Raw genomic sequence first — 21,292 nt, 5'->3', positions numbered from 1 at the left:
ATAGTTACATGCACACAGGTCCACAAACATATAGGCCAAGGTGGAGGTAGTGTGATATCGTGGTTAAGAGCACAGCAAATGGACTTCCTATATCTGTATTCAAATCCTACCTTTTCCAGTTACTAACCTGACAATCTTAAGAATCTTAATTTCTCCATGTCTGTTTCCTCATTTCTAAAATAGGGATGGGGGCTTCCCTTGTGGCTCAACTGCTAAAATAGGCATACCTTTTATATTCTGGAATATTTTGATAAACAGCAATCAAGTAACAAAAGTAAATTAGAAAATATTTTTAAGTAAATGGACTGACACAAAGCTGATGGTATAGAAAAATTGTAATTAGTAGTAAAATTCATTCAGTAGGTAATGATTCATGTTAAAAAATGAAAAAGAATAAAATGCATTCCTTGCACTTAGTAATTAATAATTACTTTCAATAATTTTTTTCTGTTCTTTATATATGTGTGTATGTGTAAGACTGATGTGGAGCCCTTGTGTTCAGGTAGTGATAGATATATGATATTATTGTAGGTCATGGTCAAAATGCTTGTAGTCATTACAGGTTATTGCTTTTGATCATTTTTATTCCTTTAAAATTTTTTTTCTAGTGTTCTCTATTGGAACATAATATATATCCCCACCTCATTTCAAGTTATTTTGAAATAACATGACTCCACCTTGTATGTAAGGCAACAACCTAACAATATACTTCCATCCACCCTCTCAGCCTTGGTGCCATGAACCTTATACATTTTACTTCTACACATGTTACCAACCCTACAACATATTGCTGTCTTTTTTGCTTTAAATGGTCAGTTAAGTTCAGTTCAGTCGCTCAGTCAAGTCCGACTCTTTGCGACCCCATGAATTGCAGCACACCAGGCCTCCCTGTCCATCACCAACTCCCGGAGCTCACTCAAATTCACATCCATCAAGTCAGTGATGCCATCCAGCCATCTCATCCTCTGTCGTCCCCTTCTCCTCCTGCCCCCAATCCCTCCCAGCATCAGAGTCTTTTCCAATGAGTCAACTCTTCACATGAGGTGGCCAAAGTTCTGGAGCTTCAGCTTTAGCATCATTCCCTCCAAAGAAATCCCAGGGCTGATCTCCTTCAGAATGGACTGGTTGGATCTCCTTGCAGTCCAAGGGACTCTCAAGAGTCTTCTCCAACACCACAGTTCAAAAGCATCAATTCTTCGGCGCTCAGCCTTCTTCACAGACCAACTCTCACATCCATACATGACCACTGGAAAAACCATAGCCTTGACTAGAGGGACCTTAGTTGGCAAAGTAATGTCTCTGCTTTTGAATATGCTATCTAGGTTGGTCATAACTTTTCTTCCAAGGAGTAAGCGTCTTTTAATTTCATGGCTGCAGTCACCATATGCAGTGATTTTGGAGCCCCAAAAAATAAAGTCTGACACTGTTTCCACTGTTTCCCCATCTATTTCCCATGAAGTGATGGGACCAGATGCCATGATCTTCGTTTTTTGAATGTTGAGCTTTAAGCCAACTTTTTCACTCTCCTCTTTCACTTTCATCAAGAGGCTTTTTAGTTTTTCACTTTCATCAAGAGGCTTTTTAGATTATGGCTTATTTTCTGCCATAATATAATCAACTCTCCACCAAATAAACTGAGAAAAAGGAAAAGAAAACCTCCACATATATTATCTCTGGTATGCTTCAGTATTTCCTGTAGAACTGAGCCTCTATGCTCCATGGTCCTCCCTCAACCTAAAGAATTTCCTTTCGCATGCTCTATAGTGAGAGCCTTCTGGCAATAACCTCTTTCACCCTTAACAATCTAAACACATCTCTCTCTCATTCCCACAGTTGAAGGACATCTTTCCTGGTTGTAAAGCTACAGACTGATAATCCCCTTTCCTCAGCACCTCAGAGATGCTATTCCATTGCCATCTGGCCTGCTTTGCTTCTGCTGAAAAGCAAATATCCCTGTCTTTGTTTCTTTGTGTACAATGTCCCCTCTTAACTCACTGCATATGGTTTTCTCTTTATCCTTGGTTTTCAGTAATTAGACCGTAATATACCCCAGTGTTATTTGGCTTGTATTCTTCCTGCTTGAAATTCAGTGAGTTTCTTGACTTTTGAATTGGATATTTTAAATAAAATTAGAAAGTTGTTCAGTCATTGGCCCTTAAAATATTTTCTGTCTCTCCTCTTCTGACGTTTAAGCTGTATGTCTATTGGGCCATTTGATTTGATCTCTTAGGTCACTGATCTACTCTGTTCTTTTTTCTTTTCAATCATTTTTGGTTTTTGCTCTGGAAAATCTTTACTGATCTGTTTTTAATTCCACTGATGATTTCTTCTGAAGTGTACAGTGCTTTTGTGTTTGTTTGGATTGTTTGAGAAGCAAATGTAAAGATGGGATTCAATTTCCAAAAGATATGTTGAGAAAATATCTGTGAAGGATAAAAGATGAGGGAACATAAAAAAAAGAGAGAGAGAGAGAGAGAGAACCTTCAGATTGTAAAGTTTGATGCCTGTGAAGGACATGAAAAGGATATGGAAAAATGATTGTATGGGAAATACAGACTTTGTTATCCAGAAGTAAAAAAGTTTTGCCAGGCTGTTGGAAATTTCTCAATCCAAAGGAACCCATTGGAGAGTTCCTAGAACTCACAGGAAAGGACCTTTTTGCCTCTGTCATTCTCAGCCATTGGCTGGGAGAAGTGCATAAGGAGGCTTGGCTTTTGTATGACTGCCGTGAAAGATCCAGAGAACAGTTGTGAGCTCTTAGTCAGTTTTGTTTCATACAGCAGGTCTGAGCAGCACCCGTTTATGATGAACCTAGTGGTGTTAGGTCAGTCAAATTATTTTTAATTTCTGATATTGTGTTTTTAGTGCTATAATTTTCCTTTTGGCTCTTTTTAATGTTTTTGTTTCTTTCCTTAAAACCCCTATCTATTCATTTATTACATTTATTTTTCTTTAATAGATTTGTAATAGTTAAAAATAGTTGTTTTTCTTCAGTCACCAAGTTGTGTCCAACTCTTGGCAACCTCGTGAACTGCAGCACACCAGGCTTCTCTGTCCATCACTGTGTCCCTGAGTTTGCTCAAACTCATGTCCATTGAGTCAGTGATGCCATCCAACCATCTCACCCTCTGTTGCCCCTTTCTCCTGGTGCCCTCCTTTTTCCCAGCATCAGGGTCCTTTCCAATGAGTCAGTTCTTTGTATCAGGTGGCCAAAGTATTGGAGCTTCAGCTTCAGCATCAGTCCTTCCAATAATATTCAGGGTTGATTTCCTGTAGGATTGATTGGTTTGATTTCCTTGCAGTCCTAGGGACTCTCAAGAGTCTTCTCCAGCACCACAGTTTGAAAGCATCAATTCTTTGGTGCTCAGCCATCTTTATAGTCCAACTCTCACATCCATACATGACTACTGGAAAAACCATAGCTTTGACTACACAGACATTTGTTGGCAAAATGGTGTCTCTGCTTTTTAAAACACTGTCTAGGTTTGACATAACCATTCTTCATAAAAGCAGGCGTCTTTTAATTTCATGGCTTCAGTCACCTTCTGCATTGATTTTGGAGCCCAAGAAAATGAAATCTGACACTGTTTCCACATTTTCCCCATCTATTTGCCATGAAGTGATGGGACCAGATGCCATGATCTTAACTTTCTGAATGTTGAGTTATAAGCCAGCTTTTTTACTCACGTCTTTCACCTTCATCAAGAGGCTCTTTAAGTGTCTCTTCACTTTCTGCCATTAAAGTGATATCATCTGCATATCTGAGGTTGTTGATATTTCTCCTGGCAATCTTGATTCCAGCTTGTGATTCGTTTAGCCTGGCATTTCACCTGATGTACTCTGCATATAAGTTAAATAAGCAGGGTGATGCCTTGACATACTCCTTTCCCGATTTGTAACCAGTCTGTTGTTCCATGTCTGGATTGAACTGTTGCTTCTTGTCCTGCATACAGATTTCTCAGAAGGCAGGTAAAGTGGTCTGGTATTCCCATCTCTTTCAGAATATTTCACAGTTTGTTGTGATTCACAAAGTCAAAGGCTTTAGCATAGTCAATGAAGCAGAAGTAGGTGTTTTTTTGAAATTCCCTTACTTTTTCTATGATCCAGCATATGCTGGCAATTTGATCTCTGCTTCCTCTGCCTTTTCTAAATCTAGCTTGTACATCTGGAAGTTCTTGGTTCACATACTGCTGAGGTCTAGCTTGAAGGATTTTGAGCAAAATCTTGCTGGCATGTGAAATGAGTGCAATTGTACAGTAATTTGAACATTCTTTGGTATTGCTTTTCTTTAGGATTGGAATGAAAACTGACCTTTTCCAGTCCTGTGGCCACTGCTGAGTTTTCCATATGTGCTGGCTTAATGAATGCAGAACTTTAACAGCATCATCTTCTTTTAAGATTTGAAATAGCTCAGCTGGAATTCCATCACCTCCACTAGCTTTGTTCGTAGTAACACTTCCTAAGGCCCCCTTGACTTCTCATTCCAGGATGTCTGGCTCTAGGTGAGTGACCACATCATCATGGTTGACTGGGTCATTAAGAGCTTTTTTGTATAGTTCTTCTTTGTATTCTTGCCACCTTTTTAAAATCTCTTCTGCTTCTGTTAGGTCCTAGCCATTTTTGTCCTTTATTGTGCCTATGTTTGTATGAAGTGTTCCCTTGGTAACTCCAGTTTTCTTAAAGAGACCTCTAGTCTTTCCCATTCTATTGTTTTCCTCTATTTCTTTGCATTGGTCACTTAAAAAGTCTTCCTTATCTCTCCTTGCTATTAACTCTGCATTCAGTTGGTTGTATCTTTCCCTTTCTCCTTTGCCTTTAGCTTCTTTTCTTTTCTTAGCTATTTGTAAGGCATCCTCAGACAACCATTTTTCCTTCTTGCATTTCTTTTTCTTGGGAATGGTTTTGGCCATCACCTCCTGTACAATGTTATGAACTTCCATCCATAGTTCATCAAGCAGTCTGTCTACCAGATCTAGTCCCTTGAATTTATTCACCAACTCCACTGTATAATCATAAGGGATTTGATTTAGGTCATATCTGAATGACCTAGTGGTTTTCCCTATTTTCTTCAATCTGAGCCTGAATTTTGCAATAAGGAGCTGATAATCTTAGCTACAGGCAATTCCTGGTCTTATTTTTGCTGACTGTGTAGAGCTTCTCCATCTTTGGCAGCAAAGAAGGTAATCAGTCTAATTTCAGTATTCACCATCTGCTGATGTCCATGTTTTAGAATCATCTCTTGTGTTGCTGGAAGAGGATATTTGCTATGACCAGTGTGTTCTCTTTGCAAAACGCTGTTAGCTTTTGCCCTGCTTCATTTTGTACTCCAAGGTCAAACTTGCCTATTTTCAAAGTATCTCTTGACTTCCTACTTTTGCACTCTAGTCCCCTATGATGAAAAGGGGGAAAATAATTAGTTTATTAATAAAAATCTATGTATGCTAATTCCAATAGTTAGATCACCTGTCAGTCTGAATAAGCTATGCTTTTCTTCTAAATATTTTCCTTTTTCGTTGCCTGTCTCATAATTTCTTACTGTTTTCTGGACATAGAAACGAACAGTGGAGACTGAGGTACATTATTTTTTGTTTGTTTTATTATCCAGAGAGTGTAAATTCTTTGTTTTTGATTACAATGAGGGACTAGTAGTTCATCTCTCTCCTATAGGGGTGTTCAGCTGGTGCTGAATCACAGCTTTCATTATATCGTATTCACCTGATTAACCACATTCCCAACTTCCTTCACAGACTCTTTGACCTTGTCAGTATTTGAGCTGGGAGGAGGGTAGGCTGTAGTTTCATCTTTGAATCAAAATCTAGAGGATCTCTAGAATTTGAGCATCATGAGAATGTGAGAGACTTTGTAATTATGTTTTTTCTTCCAGTCTCCCTCTCATTATAATCTGGGGGTATGTCAAGGAGAGCACTGTCAGACTGCACAATTAGTTTTTCCTCTAGGACTCATTCAGGCTCTAGTCTTCTCTGCTAGGCTTCACTGTTGAACAACATTTGTCTGATTTCTTTTTCACTCAAAACATCCCAAACTACAACAAGCTGGCTCCTCTGTCCTCCTCTACCCAGATCATGTGCTCACATCCAGGTGTGGGAACTTTGTTTATCTAAGAAGGCATACTGTCTGAAATTCAGTTCATCAAGTCTTCCTTGCACCTGCCACTCTTTGCACATCTCACAGAGAAGTATGATTTTTATTTTGTCTAAACATTTCTTATGATTACCATATATGAAAAGGTCTTTTGTGTCTGTGTAAGATTACCTGGGAACAGAACTATGTAACAGTTTATTGATAAGTGGTAGATGAAGACTTACAGCTCACTGATCTATTGTTGAGCTTGAAGCTATTTAGTATTGATATAATACTAAATATTATTTATTAAAATTTGGTACCCAGATAGGATGATGGGTCTGAGGTCAACAGGTTTGCTTATTTCACAACATCTCCCTTTGGCCTGATGCTTCCTGTTGCTCCTTCCCACTAGTAAGTGGTGATCTAGGGGGATGATCACTCCCCCTTGTGTGTTTTCTCAGTGCTGAGTAACCTTTAAACTTACATAGTTTTGCTTGGCTATTATTGTCCCTCCCTAGAATGCACTTTTTCTCTTCTTCTACTACAATGAACTCCAGAACCCATTTCATGCATACTCTCCTTTGAGAAAAATCTTTAAAGCTTTTTCTTAAACTTTGTCTGCTAAGGACAAGAAAATACTTTATTTTGTAGGCTCTTCTCTGTCAGCACTGTTCAACTCAGCTAGTGAGGTAAGAAAGCTGCAATTCACAAGACTTTTTTGGTCATTCTTGCTGTCTTGCAGGTTCCAAGATCACTACACTACAGATAAGATGTAAATGAATAAGCTCGGCTATGTCCCCATAAAATTTAATTTACCAAAACAGCCAGATTGTAGTTTGCTGACACTTTTCCTAAAGAATTAGTAGACCTACATAATTGTGCTTGTCGAATTGTAAGATGGTTAATTGTTCATTTGGGCTACTTGGAACACAGTTAATGTGCAGTGTACTCTGTTACTAGCATGTATGTTGGGCACACAGTAATTCTTTGCAGTATAAACGAAACAAGGAAGAAATGGAGGGAAATGTGAGATGACTGTGGAAATGGAGAGACAGAAGAAAATGAAAAAAATAGCTGTCTTTGATCAACAATGCTAGTTCCTGTACCAATGAACCCTTCAATGTCAGGTCTCAGTTTCTTAACACAACAGATCTATTTCATGTGCACGAGAGAGCTAAGTCAGTTCAGTCATGTCTGACTCTTTGCGAGCCCGTGGACTATAACCCACCAGGCTCTTCAGTCCATGGAATTCTTCAGACATGAATACTGAAGTGGGTTGGCATGCTCTCCTCCAGGGGATTTTCCCAACCCTGTGATCGAACCTGCGTCTCATGTCTCTTGCATTGACCGATGGGTTCTTTACAACTAGTGCCACCTGGGAAGCCCTGCTTACTTATAGTTCAGTGTGAACTGGCAGGGTTCGGTGGCATAGACTCTGTTCTGCACAATCATTCAGGAAGAACCCAAGTCCTTCCATCTAAAGGCTCCACCATCTACTCTAGGTCCTTTCAGACAGGAAAAGAGAGCAAAGGTCATGAGTAGGAGGTTCTAGTGGCCCAGGACTGGACATGGTACCCATCACTTCTGTATATGTTCTGTTGTCAAGATCTAAGCAATAGGTACCCTGCTATGGTTAAAAAAAAAAAAAAAAGAGTCTGAAAAATTTTTCCTAACTCTGTGCCTGGCAAGAAGAAGGGGTTATGGCTGTTGGTAAGCACTAGCAATATAGTTTGGGTTGCCTTGAATGAAGGCAATGAGAGAATAAAGCTATTGAGATGAGAAAGCAATCAAAAGACACTTCCCAGAGAGAGGGAGCAGCATTTCCAACAATAGTATACAGGTTAATTTTCTCAAAAGATATTGCAGCCCTTGTAAAGGCTATCATTTGCAAATATATAAACTATCTTAGATAAATGTAATTGTGTGCCAGTGTGGGAAAAAAATCCACAAAACAATGATTGGCCACACTTCAAAATATCTTGAAACAATATGGCAGATGTGTGGGAAGGTACCTGCCCTCAGTCTGGGTGAGGTTACAGGCACTAGATTTGGTTATTTTGAAGCCCACGGTATAATTATCAGTCTTTGAAAACAATTTTATCCTAATTTAATCTTAATTACCTTGAGTCTCTTTCTCAGTAGCTGCAATTATGTCCTTTAGAATAATCCCACTGGCCATTTCTCAGAGTTATTGAGAGTGTTTTCTTATCAGAGCTGGTGGGAAATAGTGATAGGAATGGGAAGGTAGAGATCTTACATATAAGAAAGCAGTTTATAAAGAATAAAAGAAAGATATTGATCATTAAAATGTATAGTTATTAAAATATTATTATTATCATTATTTTAGTTTATTTATTGCAGTTGAATTGTTTATGGAGTTGAAATACCAGTCATTATACCTGCCTAAGGGAGATTAATCCATGAGAACTTTTTTTTTTTAATGAAGGGATTACAGGGAAGCTGTTTTCCTGCACATGCAAAACAGGATTGTGGGTCCCTTCCAAAATTCTACTTCCTTTAAAATCTGGTTTCAAGATGGCTTTCCAGAAGAGTAGGTAATTTGGATATGCTGTAAGTAAGTTCCTGGGCCTGAATTGCCATTGTCAATATAGTGGTTGGTGAACAAATGAAAAATATCTGCAATGAGATTCAGGCTCTGGAGCTGAGGCAGCTTGAAGAAAGCCACTAAAGGGGTTGGAAGGGAACCACTGCCCTTTCATTTACGAAAGGATGAGGCATCTCCACTGAAGCCTTGGTTTCCTAAACAGGCCCTGGGACTCCATCCTGACAGCTCACAAAGTATCTTAACGCAGTCTCTCTCGCAGTCTCTAGCGAGGTCACCAGCTTTCACAATTGCTTTCATGGCTGTGGCTCTCGGCAGGATGTACAATCCCTACTGCCGTAGAGCCTGGATGTATTTAGCTCAGTAACCATGCTCAGGAGTTGGGCGGAATGGGTGTCGTGACTTCTGGTTTCTGTCCTGCCTTTTCTTTTAGGATGTGAGTTATCTTGGCTGAAACTGAAGAATGAAAGAATGCAGGTGCAGTTTGGTTGAGTGAAGGCTATACATTTTTTTGTGATTGTTAAATTCTCATTTTATACATTCAAGGAGTGGGCCTGTGTGTTGAAGAGTGTAAAATTTTCTGTTACAGAAGATTAAAATGACATGTTTCTGTGTGCTATCAGCTAATGATTGTGCTAACCAAAAAAAAGGAAACATTAAATAGATAGTTGAGAATTGATTTCACTTTGGAAAGTAGAAATCCATGACAAGAGTTCTAAGGAAAGTGTGAGCTATATTAACTGGGTGCTTGGAAACACAGTAAGCTCTCACTAGATGTTAGTCTTTAATAAAGAACTTTAACGTCGGTTGAGTGCTCATTATGTACCAAATCTGTTCAAATGACTCTATGACATAATAACTCTATAATATAGGCAGTATTATACCCATTTTACAGATGATGAAACCGAGGCATAGATAATCTTGTCTAGGTTCACAAAGGAAGCTCAGAGTTAGAATTCAATTCCAGCCATCTTGACTCCAGAGCCTCATCTGAGAACCTTCCCCATATTCCATTGCCCACCAACCTGGCATATGGTCGGCTTTCCTATGCTTCTATTTTTTTAATTTTGAAATTTTATTTATTTTTTTCTATTCTTCTTCAATTCTTTCACCATTTAGGTTGTTACAGAATATTGGGCAGTTTCCTGTGCTATTGGAGAAGAAAATGACAGCACACTCCGGTACTCTCGCCTGGAGAATCCCTTGGACAGAGGAGCCTGGTAGGCTGTAGTCCGTGGGGTTGCAAAGAGTCGGACACGACTGAGCGACTTCACTTCACTTCACACTTCCTGTGTTATACAGTAGGTCCTTGTTTGTTGTCTATTTCACTCACTTATTTTTCTAAAAGATTTTTGACGTGGACTGTTTTTAGAGTCTTTATTGGCTCTATACAGCATTGCTTCTGTTTTATATTTTGATATTTTGGCCATGAGTCTTGTGGGGTCTTAGCTCCCCAAGGAGCTCCTCAGGGATCAAACCAGCATACCCTGCATTGGAAGGTGAAGTCTTAATGACTGGACCGTGGGGCAAGTTCTGCCTTTTTTTTTTCTGGGTTTTCAGGATGTAGTTCTAAGAGAAAGAGGGAACTGTCCTTTCTTAGGTGATGCCCATAGCTTTTCTACTCCTATGCAGACAGCAGCCCTACCTCCAGGAGGAAAGGGCAACCTAGTCATTAAGGAGGCTCTGAGTCTGCAGCCCATGCTGAGTCAGGGTATCTGGAGGAGGTAAGGAGGATGTAGGCTAGTGGAGAAAGGGGAAATGAAAGGCTTACTCTCCTCTCCAAATTTCCCCAAAGAGCTCCAGCACAGATTAGTTGGAATAGTTGCTTTGGAGCAGGTTGAAGAAACTTTTTTTTTTTTTTTTGACTAAGAATAATTAAACCACAAATAACTTCCCCACATCCTTAGCCACACACATTCATGCACACACATATGTAGAGTACACATTTGAATTTTTATATTTCAAACATTAAGCAATTGAAATCTCTTCACATTGTGGCTGCACTGAGCAGATGAAAATCATTACAGCTTAAATATGTCTACTTTTTCTGCACAGAGAGTAAGAGAAGTAATAGTCTTAAGATGTATAGGAGAATATTTTTCAGCTTTGGCTTCAAACCACTTTTAGAAAAAACTTAGAGGTATACTCATGCAAACATGATATTGGTTATTTAAGTGAAAAAGACTGACTTTTAAGAAGTGTGCCTAAGTGTGTTCATATTGATGAAAGCTATCTGTTCCTGTAGTCAAGATTGGAAAGCCGTGTACTTATCCCAATGTTTTTATCATGGCCAATCAGAATTTCTTTAAATATTTTAGAGAACCTGATCAATATTCTTTCCAAGTGATCTTGGTTGGTAACAGATGGTTGCCCTTTGAAGACATGTTTCATTTTTTTAATAGTAGGAAATAATTAGGAGCTGAGTCTGTAGAAAAACATCAGTGATTTTAAACAAGGCCATAGATTTTTGATGAAACACAGGGTGTGACTATAAGAATCAGATTAAATTTGATTGTGTAAGTTTATTGCTGTATAGGTGATTTCCAAAAGAGCAAGTGCTATATCAACAAAAATTGTGACAATGTTGAGTTTGTGGTCTCCTGACCTAATAGTAATTTTTTATATGTTTGAATTCATTTAAGTGTTTATAAGACTCCATTTCAAATTTTATAGCCACATGCTATATATATTTGAACAATAGCTCTTAATTTATATTCAGATTTAATAATAGGAAAAATTATGTTCTAACATTGTCTGATAATAAGAAAAGTCAAATTAAGTCAGCACTTCTGGTTTAGAGATAATTTTACAATAAAACCATGTCTTTTTTTTTTTTTTTTTGCCATACCTTACTATAATCCTTTAAGGAGTTTTCAGAATGGATAGGAGTAATGCAAAGTTACCCCAAACAGAAGATAATTTACGGAGTTATCTTGGTAGCTTGATATATGAGTAGCAAGTCCTTTTTCCTATGGCACAGGGGAAAAAATGAACATACTTGAAACTTTTATAATAAAACTTCATTCTTGTTATTGCTGCTAGATTTAAAGTTTCCAAGAGATATACTACAGTTTAAAATTTTAATACCAGTAAAAATTTCACATTTTATGCTTCTTACTCCTGGGTTCAGTTTTGGGAAGTGGTAGTTGTTGCCAAATGGCATGGGAGAGAGGAAAGCCCTGTGCTAGGAGTGACAGAGTGGGCATAATCCTTTCTGTATGTTTGTTATTGCTATGTTTGTACTGGGGAACAAGGTACCCCTGTCTCTGGGCCTCAGTAATCGCATCATTAAAAGTGAAGAGAATAAACTACCAGATGTCACATAGTTCTGCTCAGTTCTAACCTTTGGTCACTTAGTGTTCTCTAAAGTCATAAACTGGGGGTTTTATGGTTTTGATGACACAGATATCTAAAGGCTCTGCCTTACTTGTCATCTGGCATTAAAGAAGAGAGCCAGCTCAGCAAACCTGTTTTGTCTTCCTTCACAGTCTGAGCTGGGAGAGGGAATGACCTACCCAAGCTAAACAGGGTCATTACTCTCCTGGTGAGGCAACTTAACAACCAGCTTTTCTGTTTCCTGGTTGGCATACCCAGGAATTATCATCATTATATGCTTCATGTATTGCTTAACTGATGCACTGTCGTGTATTTGGAGTATTTTGCAATGCTCCCTTTCTCTTGGTGATTTTAAACCATAGAACCACTATGAAAAATCAACTCTCTCTCATATATACATATATATAATTGGCTTTGAAGAGCTATCTAATTATAATCATTCACATTGGACTAGGGCAATTCAGAACAAAGAATAGTTCATCATATTCATGGTCATGAAATTGTAAATCATTTACATTTTTTTGTTAGGTTACAAAAATATTATATATAAAATCCTTTTAGAAATCCCTGTGTTCCAACCCAATATCCAGGACTCTTTGCCCTATCTCACAACTTTACAAACTATTTGCTGAGTACAAAAGTAAATACAAAATATTTAGTATGACCCCTCAGATTACCAGAAAACCTTTGCAGATTCAGACACCTTGGCACATAAATCTAACTGCTTCTACTCCTAGTTTTAAATGGGTTTCACAGGGACTAAACACCAAGGTGTCTGAATTACACATAGATGCTCAGCTTCCAGAAAGTGACTTGAATGATTAAATGGTAAATCTAGTTTGACACATACAGCTTTTAAAAAACTTTCCACGTTTTAGAGGTGGACAGTATTGCTTGACAATAGGTAGTAATAATTGGTAATGTATACCAAAATTCAAATTCAGGAATATTAGTGTGTGTGTGTTGCAGGGGTGCTGTTAAACTGGAATTGATCTTGGGATAAAAGGTTCATGACAAAAAGGCTCTTCAGTAAGATAACCTGTACTTTCAAACTGCAACTTGTACATGAAGAATTTATGGTCCTAGCAGGCACTCAAGGAAGGCTTATGAAGCTGAATTAAAGCGTTCATGGCCAGCTAACCCTGGGGGGAATGGGAATATACTTCAGCATACTTAAAAGAAAGAGTCAAAAATCTCTTAAATTTCAAGCAGTTTTTAGAGAGTTTTTCAAGCTTTAGAGGTTTAGGGTTAAGCAAATTCTTTTAATGTTTCTGAATTATGAACTGAACCCCTAGAAATAAGTGGTATATTAATATTTTGCTTTAAATAGGGATATATCTAAAATTCTATATGTCTATGTCTATTTATATCTGTCATCTTTGCATCTTTCAAAGATGGCCATGAGTAGATTTGAGGCAAGGACAAGGGAGAAAAGAGAGAAGAGGAGCAGTAACAGGGGGAAGTGGAAAGGAGACAAGGAGGAAGAAAGAGTGTTAGGCAAGAACTTCTGCCTATATGCTCAGTCGTGTGTCTGACTCTTTGTGACCCCTGCAGCAAGAATACTGGAGTGGGTTGCCATTTCCTCCTCTAGGGGATCTTCCCAACCCAGGGGTCGAACCTGGGTCTCCTGCAGCCCCAGCACTGGCAGGCAGATTCTTTACCACTTGAGCCAACTGAGAAGCCCACACAAGAACTTAGCCAATTTTTATAAATAGTTTTTTGTCTTGAATAAGTTTTTTTTAATTTCTTTATGAGATGATACTGTTAAAAAATTATATTATGATGAGATCTGACTCAGCTTTCTTTTTTTTAAAGTAATATCAGCAGGTTTATTTATTCATTGATTTTCCTTTCCCCAGAAAGGAAATCCTCATATAGTTGTCAGGCATCTATTGGTAGTGTTCCTCTCTAGCTTAAGTGGAATCTTCCTGGATGTCCAGTAGTAAGCTACAAGGCAAGCTGGCTTCCCTGTCTCTCCAGTCAGTGAATGCAGAAATTAAACCAGTGGCTCCAGCAGTTGAGAATTCCACTTTCTCCCTTGTGACTTCTGTTTACTTTTTGATGCTGGGCACTTGGATAAAAATGGCCCACCCAAATAGGAATGATTATTCTTTCCTTAGGCGTATAGCTCTAAATTTGAGTTGAATTATATACAGTTTTGTGAAGGAGAGTTTATCAGTCGTCTTTTTCTGGGTAATGTTGCACAAGCAAACCCTCTAATATCCCGCGCTTTACAGGAATGAAAGCTAACATGTCGGTCATGTTACATGTGGGCGGTAGGTCAGTTATGGCTCTGTTCCTCATCTTCTTCGCCTCGACATCCGGGTTGGTAGAGCTTCATTGACGACTTGGTGGACCTTGTGTCAGAGGGAAAAGAGAGAGGTGGTGGAACCTCACAGCAGCTCTCAAAGCTTCTCTGTATATCACGGCCACTGCTGTGTCATTTGCCAGGGAAAAGTTACATGACTGAGATTTGTAGGAACGTAAAATCCTCCCATGTGGAAACCCAGTGAATATTTGAAAAAATGATACAAATCTACCAGAGAGAGTATGAGACACAACGATTTAAAGTTTTGTTCTCCATATGATCCAGCAATTCCACTCCTGGGCATAAATCCAGAGAAAACTAATTTGAAAAGATAACATTCACCACAATGTTCGCAGCAGCACTATTTACAGCAGCCAAAACGTGGAAAGACCTAAATGTCCAGCAACAGCTGGATGCTAAAGAAGAGGTGGCATAGATGTGTGATGGACTATTACTCAGCCGAAAGAAATAAAGCCATTTGCAGCAACATGGATAGACCTAGAAATTATATACTAAATGAAGTAAGTCAGATAGAGAAAGACAAGTATTATTATATGATGTCACTTATGTGTGGAATCTAAAAAAAATGATACAAAGGAACTTATTTACAAAACAGAAATAGACTCATAGAAAACAAACTTACAGTTGTCAGAAGGGAAACCGGGATGGAGGCAGGGGAAGGTCCTACCATCTAGCACAAAGAACTGTATTCAAAGCTTATAATAAATTATAATGAAAAGGAATCTGAAAAAGAATATATATGTATGGATATATTTATAAGGAATATAAGAATATATTTATATACTCTTTATATATACAACCTTTTTATATTATATATACAACCTTTTTATATTATATATATATATATACACACACACACATGCACTTACAAATATGTGTTTAACTGAATCACTTTACTGTATACCAGAAACTAACGCAAGGTTATAAATCAATTATATTTAAGTATTTTATATATATATGTGTGTATATATATACACACATATATATATAATAAAGTCTTGTTCTCTGCTTGGGAACTAAAATGGCATCCTAATCTTTGCCTTGCCACCTTTCTCATAATTGATGGCTTTACCCTTGTGATAACAACACAGAAAAGCTGGAAAGGAAGATTTGTGGGGAAAATCTTTTGTTGGCATTCAGGCTACCAAATATATTTCAATAAAGGAGTGTCATAAAGAGGCCTTCAAACTGTCTCTCCCCGGAAATCTTCGTGGATTAATCCAACAGTCTCTTACCAGTTCCTTGTATTGATGGAGTGAGAGCAGTGGGAATGCCCTTATTCCATCAATGAGCCCTTCCCTTTGTGGTAAATAAAAATAATGATAGACACATGTTTTACTGCCTGTTTCTTCTATTGTATTAGACGTTATCTAAGAGAAGAGATTGCTGTACAGCACGGTAAAGTCGTTGCCTAACTGTGGAGTTCCTTAAAATCATACCATTCACTAACTTGGTTATTCTATTCACTTCTCAGAATGAGAAAATAACTTGATTTTAAGACCCTTCATCACTTCGCTCTTTCTTTCTCGAGATGTAGGGTAAACACCATTCACAACAGTAGTTCATTCACTCATCCTCATTCCTCCAACATTCAGTAAACAATGAATGCCCATTATAGTCCATGCACTAAGCCAAGTGCTGAGTTGTGGCACCAGGAGCTTACAGTTTGTACCCTCATGGACCTTCCTTTTGAGTGGTAATGACCCAGACAAATCAAATAATCACACATACTTATAAATGATGATGATCATTAGGAGGAAGATTTACAGGGTGCTCTAAGAACATATAGGAGACGTGACTTACTCTATGTGTCTCTGAAGGCTTCTCTGAGGAAATGAAAGTTGAGCTGAGATCTGGAGGAAGGATGGAAGTCAGCTATATATAGAGAGAATGAAAGGAAAGCAACTTAACAGATGCTGCAGGGGCAAGTGCAAAGGCCTGAGGTGGGAGGGAGGGAAAGAAAGGCCAGTTGGAGGGAGTGAAAAAATGAAGCAGCACACAATGTGAAGGGGTTACGTCTTTATCCTCTGAAAGGCCTTTAGGAGGGAGTGACATCAAAAAATTAGAGTTTTTAGATATCACTCTGGTTGGCATGTAACATGGATTGGAGAGTGGCAAATGGATGGCAGGATACCAACATAAACTCTTCTGCAGTAGTAGAGAGAAAAATTTCTGCTCAGCACAAAACTGGCATTTAAAAGTTGGATGACACGCTGCTGATATTATGGATCTCTTAGTTATAGCATTTACATTTAAAAACTCAATCCTTCGATCCCTGAGTCAGGAAGATCCCCTGGAGAAGGAAATGGCAACCCACTCCAGTACTCTTGCTTTGGGAATCCCATTGGGGAGGAGCCTGGTGGGCTACAGTCCGTGGGGTTGCAAAGAGTCAGACAGGACTGAGCGACTTCACACTCTTCACTAGTTATAGCATTTACATTTAAAAACTCAATCCAGCAAGAAAAATAATCTAAGTTTGTCCCTGGTTCATGATTTACAACACTATTCAAAATATATCTCAAGCCAAATATGCCAGTTACACCAAGAGTATAGGTTTATGGCCCGCTAATTACTTCAGTGATGGGCTATTTAGGACGTCCATGAAGCTCTTGAAGTTCTGTGAAAATGGTGTGTGTTTATTATGCTTATATATTATTCTAGGGAGAGAATCCATAAATTTTATCAGATTCACAATCTCCCAAGCAGTTAAAAACCACTGGTTTGCATTATCACTTGACCAACCCATAGTTACTCTGTCACCAGAATGCAGGTGTGGGTCACATGTCTTGAAATAATGAGAAAAGGTCAACTGACTGCTGAAGATTTGAGCTCTTTTTTAGTGCAAAGTGATTGCTGGTAAGCTAGAGACTATTTCCTAGTCCCTGGCATCTTTGGAGGGGTTAGGGGGGTTATGACTACTTCCCACCAATAAAATGTGTGTAGACATTTTGATTGCCATTTATGTGTAGAGTTGAATATGTATCTCATAAGCCTTTTCCATAATTTTCTCACCTTCTCTGGTGACTTTAAGGGCCACATTTTGAAACTGGCAGTATCACATGATGAAGGAATCCTAGATTACTGAGTCATGGAGGCAGTCAGGAGGGCTGTCCAGCTATTAACACCTGCACTGGATTTTGGTGATTAAGCAATAAATTTTATTGTCATATGCAATTGAGATTTAGAGTTGTTTGTTACACCGGTTAATCTACTCTGGCATACAAAAACAATACTTCATGTAGGAAGATACAGAAAAATGGTTTTGTTGGCTGGGGACAATTCCTTTTTGGATTTCTTCCTGGAACCAAGAAATAACGCTGCCTTGCAGGCCCTAGTTTCTCGGTGCCATTTGGCCATGTGTAGGTTACTCTGAGCTCAAATTTCTTGCAAATCTAATCCGTGGTTGCATGAGAAGATGATCACCATAGAGAACTATTAATAATGAAAATGTCTTTTAACCATATGAGAAAAATTAATTAAGGTAAAAGAGAGACATGTTTTCAGTGGGTAGAGATAGTCATTTACTGATTCATTTAACAAATATTTGTTTATTCAATTTCTTTAATGTGTTTCAAAATGTACCCAGAATCTTGTTTTAGTCAAATATGGTTAAGATAACAGACACAGTTGTTTTTGAAAGGAGTGTTTTGCTTATAGTTCCCAAGACGAAAAGATACACCAAGCCATGCAGAACCACTGGAGAAGCAGCAGGTTTAGTGAGGAGGCAGAAGGAGTAAGGGGTGACTCTCGGGTGACTGAGGGCAGGGGGTAGTGTCCCAGATTGCAGGTGCCTCATTAAAGGAGGGGGGTGGGAGTACTCGGCATGGATTGGTTTGCTTATGAAAGGTATGCTTACAAGCACATTGTTTAATATCCACAAGGCCCCTGATACCAAATTACCATGAAATATAGAATATTTAAAAAAATGATTAATATATAATGTTGTTTAGTCACTAAGTCGTGTGTGTACAATCCCATGGACTGTAGCCTGCCAGGCTCCTCTGTCTATGGGAATTTCCAGGGAAGAATACTGGAGTGGGTTGCCATTTCCTTCTCCAGGGGATCTTCTTGACGCAGGAACTGAACCTGTGTCTCCTGCATTGCAGGAAGATTCTCTACCACTGAGCCACCAGAGAAGCCCAATATATAATGTACCAGACATATTTTTAAAAATTAGTCACCAGGGTCTATGTAAATCAAATTAACTAAATAATTACATAGATTACTAGCATTCAATAGACATGTTTAGTGTCTCATTACTCTACTCCACAGAAGTCATTTTGACCACTGCACATTTCTACCAAACTTATTCACTTAAGTATATATCCAGTTGTTCAAGGTTAAAATGAAGCCATAGGTATTTAAAATTATTGAAAGGAGGGTCTTACAGAATTGTCTAAGGACTTCAGAGTTCAAATTAGAGTTTGTACTGAAGCATGAACTCAAAAAGTTTGTAGTCTACATAGGTTCTGGAAGAGAAATGCAATCCCCCTTAATAAATACCTCTAGTTCTCCAACCCACTAGCCCCCACAAAAACAGTGTTCTAGGATATAGTCCATACTTAAAACTTTCCACCAACTCCCCGTTGCTTATTACCAACATTTTCAAACTTTAATCATTTATAAGCCACCTTCTTAATTTTTGCTGTATCTGTATAATACTGTCTCTTGTATTTTCTTAATTTCTGCTATAGATTAACTTACCATGGTTCTATCTGTGTTCACTTTATCTTTAAACAATTTTTGTACCTATATAATTTTGGATTTTCTAACTTGTACATAAATAAATACACACTACTAAAAATCTTTAAAAAAATTTTTATTGAAGTATAGTTGATTTACAATGTTGTGTTAGTTTCAGGTATACAGCAAGTGATTCAGTTATATATACATGCATTTTTTTCAGATATTTTCCCTATGTGTTATTACAAAATATTGAGTATATTTTCCTGTCCTTGTTGGTGATCTATTTATATGGATTAGGCTTCCCTGGTAGCTCAGCTGGTAAAGAATCTGCCTGCAGTGCAGGAGACCTCGATTCGATTCCCGGGTTGGGTAGATCCTCTGGAAAAGGGATAGGCTACCCACTCCAGTATTCTGGGGCTTCCCTGGTGGCTCAGACAGTAAAGAATCTGCCTGTAATGCAGGAGACCTGGGTTAAATCCCTGGGTTGGGAAGATACCCCTGGAGGAGGGCAAGGCCACCCAGTCCAGTATTCTTGCCTAGAGAATCCCCATGGACAGAGGAACCTGTCGGGCTGCAGTCCATGGGCGTGCAAAGAGTTGGACACGACTGAGTGACTTAGCACAGCACAGCATCGCACAGTGTATATAGCAGTGTGTATATCAAACTCCTTAAAATAGGAGTTTGGATAAGGGATAAAATTCCCTTCTGCCACTCCTTTCCCCTTTGGTAACCATAAGTTCATTTTCTAATGTCTGTGGGTCTATTTCTGAACATAAGTTCATTTGTATCATTTTTTAAAGAATTCCACATATAAGTAGTATCATTTGATATCTGTCTTTCTCTGTCTAGCTTACTTCACTTAGTATGGTAATCTCTAGGTCTATCCATGTTACTGCAAATGGCATTCTTTCATTCTTTTTTATGGCTGAGTAATAGTCCATAACATATCTATCTATACCACACCTTCTTTATTCATTCACCTGTCGATGGATGCTTAGGTTGCTTCCATGTCTTTGCTGTTGTAAATAGTGCTGTGAACACTGGGGTGCATGTATCTTTTTGAATTATGGTTTTCTCCAGATCTATGCCCAGGAATGGGTTTGCAGGATCATCTGGCAGTTCTGTTTTCAGTTTTAAAAACTTTGTTTATTTATGGCTGTGTTTGGGCTTTGTTCCTGCCTATGGGCTCTCTCTAGCTGCGGTGAGCAGGGCTGCTCTAGTTGTGATGCACAGGCTTCTCATTGTGGTGGCTTCTCTAGTTGTGGGACACAGGCTCCAGGGCATGTGGGCTTCAGTATTTGCAGCATATGGGCTCAGTAGTCGCATCTCCTGGGTTCTAGAATGTGGGCTCAGTAGTTGTGAGGCACAGGCTTAGCTGCCCTGTGGCATGTGAGATCCTTCCAGACCAGGGATCGAATCCTCATTGGTAGGTGGATTCCCAAACACTGGACGACCAGGAAAGTCCTTTTTTTTTTTTTTAAGGAATCTGCTAAAAATCTTTAAAATATTATTTGTAAACCATGAAACAGCATATTGATAACTACCAGGAGGGCCCATGCCATCCTGTGGGAAATCCCAGTTAGGAGGATGATGTTAGTCCCCTAGTTCAGTTCAGTTCAGTCGCTCAGTCGTGTCCGACTCTTTGCGACCCCATGAATCGCAGCACGCCAGGCCTCCCTGTCCATCACCAACTCTCGGAGTTCACTCAGACTCACGTGCATCGAGTCAGTGATGCCATCCAGCCACCTCACCCTCGGTCGTCCCCTTCTCCTCCTGCCCCCAATCCCTCCCGTTAGTCCCCTAAGGGTACTTTTAAAGGCTCTTCATTGGTGGAGGCCCCGACTCTCTTCTATCTTCCTCTTCAGTTGTCTGGGCATCAGTCATGAGTACTGACCTTAACTCCCTCAATACGCTAGGCTTTAGGGCTTCCCAGGTGGCGCTAGCGGTAAGGAACCCACTTGCCGATGCAGGAAACATACGAGTCACGGGTTCGATCCTCCCCTGGAAGAGGGCATGGCAACCCACTCCAGTTTCTTGCCTGGAGAAATCCCATGCACAGAGGAGTCTGGCGGGCTACAGTCCATGGGGCTGCAAAGAGTCAGACACCCCTGAAGTGACCTAGCATGCACGCACTCATGCTATGCTGTGTCTTGCCTGCCTGAACAGGCTCCATACCTTTAACTCCGCCCTTAACAACCGGACAGCCCCTTAGCCTGCCTCTAAAAACACCCTCCAGCTCAGTGCAAAGGCTTCTCTCTAGGCTCTTACTCCTACCCTAGCCCCATACCTGCGTT

This window comes from Budorcas taxicolor, chromosome 5 (genome assembly GCF_023091745.1).
Source record: "Budorcas taxicolor isolate Tak-1 chromosome 5, Takin1.1, whole genome shotgun sequence".
NCBI classification, from domain to species: Eukaryota; Metazoa; Chordata; class Mammalia; order Artiodactyla; family Bovidae; genus Budorcas; species Budorcas taxicolor.
This window is presented reverse-complemented; position numbering follows the sequence as displayed.